Consider the following 6507-nt stretch of genomic DNA (forward strand, 5'->3'; position numbering starts at 1 on the left):
TCAAATGATGTTAAGTAGCTTGGCAGTTGTATATCTTCTTTTGAGAAATGATATTTCTCATTTGTATCTATCCGTTTGCCATTTATATATTTTCTTTTGATGCATGTCTATGCAGACTTTTTGCCCATTTTAAAAATAAGATTACTAGGCTTTTTCCTGTGGAGCTGTTTGAGCTCTTATAAATTCTGGTTATTAATCCTTTGTCAGACAGGTAGTTTGCAAATATTTTCTTCCATTCTGTGGGTTGTCTGTTCACTTTGTTGATTGTTTCCTTTGTTGTGCATAAGCTTTTTAACTTGACATGATCCAATTTGTCCATTTTGCCTTGGTTCTCTGTGCTTGTGGGGATATTAATCAAGAAATATTTGCCCAGTCCAATGTCCTGGAGAGTTTCCCCAGTGTTTTCTTGTAGTAGTTTCAAGAAATTATAATTTGCGGTCTTACATTTAAATCTTCAATCCATTTTGATTTTGTATTTGTATATGGCGAGAGATAGGGTTCCAGTTTCATTCTTCTGCATATGGATGTCCAATTTTCTCAGCATCATGTATTGAAGACACTGTTCTTTCCCCATGTATGATTTTGGCACTTTTGTCAAAAATAAGTTTACTGTAGATGTATTATTTTATTTATTGGTTCTCTATTATGTTCAATTGGTCTATGTGTCTGTTTTAATGCTAGTATAATGCTGTTTCGGTTACTGTAGCTGTGTAGTATAATTTGAAGTCAGGTGATACAGTTTCTCCAGTTTTGTGATTTTTGCTTAGAATAGCTTTGGCTATTCTGGGTCTTTTATGGTTCCATATAAATTTTAGGATTGTTTTTTCTTATTTCTGTGAAGAATGTCATTGGTATTTTGGGAGGCATTGCACTGAATCTGTAGGTTGCTTTGGGTAGTATGGACATTTTGACAATATTTATTCTTCCAATCCATGAACATGGAATATATTTCCATTTTTTCATCCTCTTTAACTTCTTGCATCAGTATTTTATTGATAAATACAGTTTTCATTGTAGACTATTTAACTTCTTTGGTTAAGTTTATTTCTGTGTATTTAATTTTATTTATAGTTATTGTAAATGGGATAACTTTCTTGATTTCTCTTTCAGATTGCTCACTGTTGGCATATAAAATGCTACTCATTTTTGCATGTTAATTTTTGTATCCTGCAACTTTACTGAATTTGTCAGTTTTAATAGTTTTCTGGTGGTGTCTTTAGGTTTTTCCAAATATAAGATCACACCATCTGCAAACAAGGATAATTTGTCTTCTCCTTTCCAATTTGGATGTCCTTTATTTCTTTATCTTGTATGTTTGCTCTTGCTAGGACTCTCAGTACTATGTTGAATAATAGCGGTGAAAGTTGGCACCCATGTCTTGTTCCAGATTTAGATAAAAGGCTTTTAATTTTTCCCCATTCAATATGATACTAGCCATGGGTCTGCTGTACATGGTTTTCATTGTGTTGAAGTATGTGCCTTTTATACCCAGTTTTTTGAGGGTTGGTATCATGAAGGGATGTTATACTTTTATCAAATTCTTTTTCAGTATCAGTTGAAATGAGCATATGGTTTTGTCCTTTATTCTGTTGATATGATGTATTTCATTGATTGATTTGCATATATTGAACCATCTTTGCATCCCCGGGACAAATCCCACTTGGTCATGATGAATGATCCTTTTAATGTGCTATTGAATTCAGTTTGCTAGCATTTTCTTGAGGATTTTTTCATTCATATTCATTAGGGATATTGGCCTGTAGTTCTGTTTTCTGAGGCATCTTTGTCTTAGAGTCAATTTTAGGCTGATAATAACTTTAATTGCATACTGAAACCCTACACTTCTACTTCCTCTCCTCCTTATTTTGTGCTATTGATGTCACAGTTGTCATCTGTTTATCTTATGTATCTATTAAAACTTATTTTATACATAATTATTTTAATACTTTTGTTTTTAACTTCAAATCTATAGTTAAAACTGTTTTTATGTACCATAATTACAGTATTAATATAGTCTGAATTTGACTATATATTTTTCTTTTTCAGTGAGTTTTTAATTTTCATATGTTTTCATGCTGTTTCCTAGCACTTTTTGTTTCAACTGAAAGAACTCTTTTTAAATTTTCTTGTAAGGTAGGTCAAGTGATGGTGAACTCCCTCAACATTTTTTGGGGACTGTCTATCTAACTGTGCTTCATTGCTGAAGGACAGTTTTACTGGCTATATTATCTTGCCTCGCAATTTTTTTCTTTCAGTATTTTGAATATGCCATTTCATTCTGCTCTTGTCTGCAAGGTTTCTGCTGAGAAATCTACTTTCAGTCATATGAGAGTTCCTTTGTATATGAGAATTCTCCTTTTTACATGCTGCTTTCAAGATTTTATCTTTGTCTTTGACTTTTAGCAACTTGATTAAAATGTGTTTTGAATTAATGTTTCTGTGGATTGATCTTTCTTGGGGATGTATGAACTTTATAAATCTGAATATCCACATTTCTCCTTAGATTAGGAAGTTTGCAGCCATTGTATATTTAAATAAGCTTTCTTCTTCTGAGACTCTCATAATTTTTACATTTATTTGCTTGATGGTGTCCCATAGGTCCTATATACTTTTCTTACTCTTTTTAATTTTTTTTCTTTTGGTTCCTCTAAATGGCTAATTTGAAATTGACTTGTCTTCGAGCTCACTGATTCTTTCTTCCACATGATTGAGTTTGCTGTTGAAGATCTATTGAATTTTTTCAGTTCTCTCACTGTTTTCTTTGGCTTCAGGATTTCTGTTTTGTGTGTGCATGTGTGTGTGTGTGTGTGTGTGTGGTTTCTATTGCTTTATTAAACTTCTAATTTTGTTTATGCATTTTTTATTGAGTTTGTTTAGTTGGCTATCTGTGTTCTCTTGCATCTCATGGAGCTTTAAGATAATTAGTTACTAATTCCATTCATGAGGGCTCTGTACTCATAATCTAATCACTTCTCAAAGATACAACATCTTAATACCAACACCTTGGGAGCTGGGTTTCAACATATGAATTTTAGTGGAATAAAAACAATCAGACTATAGCAGTTTCTGTGTATTTGAAGGAACAAACACCTCTCGCAGTCTTTACAGACTGCTTTTTACAGGTAAAGGCCTTCTCCTCTTGCGTACCCAAGCTGATGTGGTTTATCTTGGATCTGAGTCATGTGGGGTTAGAGCCTGGTCATGCGGGTCCACAGTGGAGTCTGTAGTTGGTGGGACTGTTACCAGGGGCTCCAATGGGTATTGATCCTATCTGGTACCTGGGTGGTCTAGACTGGTTCCAGGACATTGATTATAGGGATGGCTCTGAGACACAAGGGTCTGCTTTAGGGCCCACAGCTGGGTCTGCAGGTTATAGGCCTATTACCATTTGCCTGAACAGGTGTGGCTTCTACAGTTCATTTAGAGGGCTTCTCCTAGGTCACTGGGTCGTTCCCTGGGCAGGCAGGACTGACTCCAAACCACCACTATGAAGGGCTGGAACCAAGTCACAGGGCTGCTTCAGGGACCACAGATGACACAGGTCTTCAAGTCTGCCTCTGATGCCTCTGGGATCATGTAAGGCAGTTGCCCCAACCTTTTTGGCACTAGGGACAAGTTTTGTGGAAGACAATTTTTCCACAAACCTGGGCTGGGAGGGATGGTTTCAGGATGAAACTGTTCTACCTCAGATTATCTGGCATTAGATTTTCATAAGGAGCCTGCAACCTAGATCCCTCACATGTGCAGTTCACAATAGGGTTCACACTTCTATGAGAATCTAATGCTGCCACTTATCTGACAGAAGGCAGAACTCACGTGGTAATGATCTCTCGTCTGCCACTCACTTCCTGCTGAGTGACCTGGTTTCTAAAAGGCCATGGATCAGTATGCGTCCATGACCTGGGAGTTGGGAACCCCTGACGTAGGGCATGACTCTGTTTGGTTCCTGGGTTGGCAGGACGACTCCTGGACTGCTACTGAAGGTGGGGGTGGGGGCTGGAGCTGGGTAACAGGGCCACTTCAAGCTCCTCAGTAGAACTGAGGTTGGCATGGATGGGCATGTCTCCTGGCAAGTTTCTGAGTAGGCAGGACTGCTCCAAGGCCACAGCTTAGAGGGGTTGGAGACAAGTCACAGGGCCATTTCAGGATATGCTGTGGGATGGAGATTGGCACTGGCAGGTCTGGCTCTAGAGGCATGAACACATGTCTCTTGGTGGTTCACTGGGCAGGCAGGACTGCTCCCAGACCATGGTTGAGGACTGGAGCCAGATGATGAACTGCTTTAGAGTCTACAAACAGGGTTGAGGTCAATGGGCATCCGAACCACTGTAGCCAACTACAGGCACATGTGGCACAGGTGGATGTTACTCATCCCAGATCCCTTGGCAGGTGGTGCTGGTGGTGCAGGATTAAAGCCAACCAGGTCTGTATGTGAGTCTAAAGGAATGGGGCTGTTTTCAGGACGAGAGTTGGTGAGCCTGACACACTGGGCATGAGCCTGTAGTTTCAAGATGGCTCTTGTTGCTTTTAGACTCCATCAGGGTTTTGCAACCTCCTACCTGGATCCCAAAGCTCCCACAAGGCACTTTTGTTTGTGGATGAAATCCAAATTATTGTTGATATGGGGAATACAAGCAGGAGACCGCCTATTCTGCCATCTTGCTGATTCACGCTGAATATTTCATAAATTTTTTGTATTATTTAGTATCATACAGGATTAAACCTGAAAGAACCATACAAGATTTTACATTCTCCTTTACTTAGTGAAATTCTGTAACCATGAATGGCTAATGTTTATGAAAAATCTTCAAGCACATCTGTAATTAACGGATAATTATGTGGTTTATATTATACTGCCAGTTTTTTTTGGTAATATCATGAAATCTATAATAGAGTATCTTTTCTTTATTGATCATTTTACTAGGACTAAATCAAATTAAAAACACATATTTTCTTGTTTCAAATGTCTGAAGACTGCAAATAATAAGACTTATTATTACTACCCTTGTGTCATTTGTACCTTACCAATGTTTTAATTTTGGGTTATTTCTTTAGAATTTTTAGATTCTGCATTTAATTCTTCAAACATATGACCCACAGTGAATCTTTATTATGGAAACATCAAGGATAACTTTGATAGTTACTTTACATATTGGATAATCATTGAATTGAGACTTGAAGGTTGATTAATCAAGTTCCTCTGAGGTCAGTCTGAGTCTCATGAGTAGATGTACTTAAAGAAGCAAAGAACTAGATAAGGAATTGCAACAACATTGAAGTTTAGGAGTGGAATTTATTTGGGGAAGTTTGTTCTTTAGTGGTATTTCTGCATAGCAGCAAATGAGTGTGATATTAATATTTATCACTGGTTTTACTCAATGGGATTAGTGCCACTGGTTGATAATCCCAAAGTTTTATCTGAATATTATGAAGAAAAATAATTTCTTATGATGGAAAGTAGCTCCTATTCTAGTCAAAAATCCTTTATTTACTTATTTTAAAAACCTGTTTTATTAAAGAGAATTTTCCATTCAAGAGCAGCAAAGAAAAGGTCAAATTTATTCTCTGGCTTATTTGAATATACTTTTAATCCCCACGTAGTTTTTTTTTTAAAGTAAAAACAGCAATTTAGATAACGTCAGAGAGGATATTTCAGAAAAAAATGCTTATTTCGTGAGACATCACTTAATATTCAGAAGTGTCATTATAGTTGATTGATTAATAAAGTTCAAATCCAGAAGACGATATCCATCCTCTTACATTATTCTCAGTTTATTGACTCAAAAGAATGGAACTGAAACTGGTTGAAAAAAGGTTAATACACTTTAATAGATGACGATCTGGGTTAGCTACTTAGTGTTAGAGGCAAGTCTGAGAATCAGTTTCTATGTTTTTATAAAACTGTTGCTTTGACTCCAAAACTATCCTTCACATAAACCCTTTCTAACTTGTTTAAAACAGTTTCCTGAATCTTGCTTTGATTTATTTTAGCCATTATCATTTATTATCAGAAAATACGCTTAACTTTAAATTCCTCATGATGCAAAGTAAACTCATTTTTTTCTTATTCAAAAACTTTCTAAATATTGACAACTGATATAAACTCAAATACCATTTTTCTTACTTTAATCTAAGTGATACCTGACTATTTTATGATACTAATCTTGCTTCACGTTACTTTCGCATTGTAGGATCTTGAAATCTATACAGGAAAATTAATAAATAATTTTAAGTGTAAGATATTTCACTCTTCCCTTTTTTTGTCTTTGTAAAATATGTATAAAATGGGTAGTAAATAGCCCTGTAATTTTTATGATAAAATAATGTTACATATAATGCATTTTTGTATAATATCCAGAATATATCCTGATTTACCAGTTTTCTTTTTCAGTTTTCCTATTTTCAGTTGACAACAGTAAGTCACAGATTTTTATTCATTTCAAAAATATTTCTTTCCTTCCACCAAAATTTTCACTTGGTCCATACTTACTGTTTTTTCACTTTAGC

The sequence above is a fragment of the Papio anubis genome, chromosome 4 (genome assembly GCF_008728515.1).
Source record: "Papio anubis isolate 15944 chromosome 4, Panubis1.0, whole genome shotgun sequence".
NCBI classification, from domain to species: domain Eukaryota; kingdom Metazoa; phylum Chordata; class Mammalia; order Primates; family Cercopithecidae; genus Papio; species Papio anubis.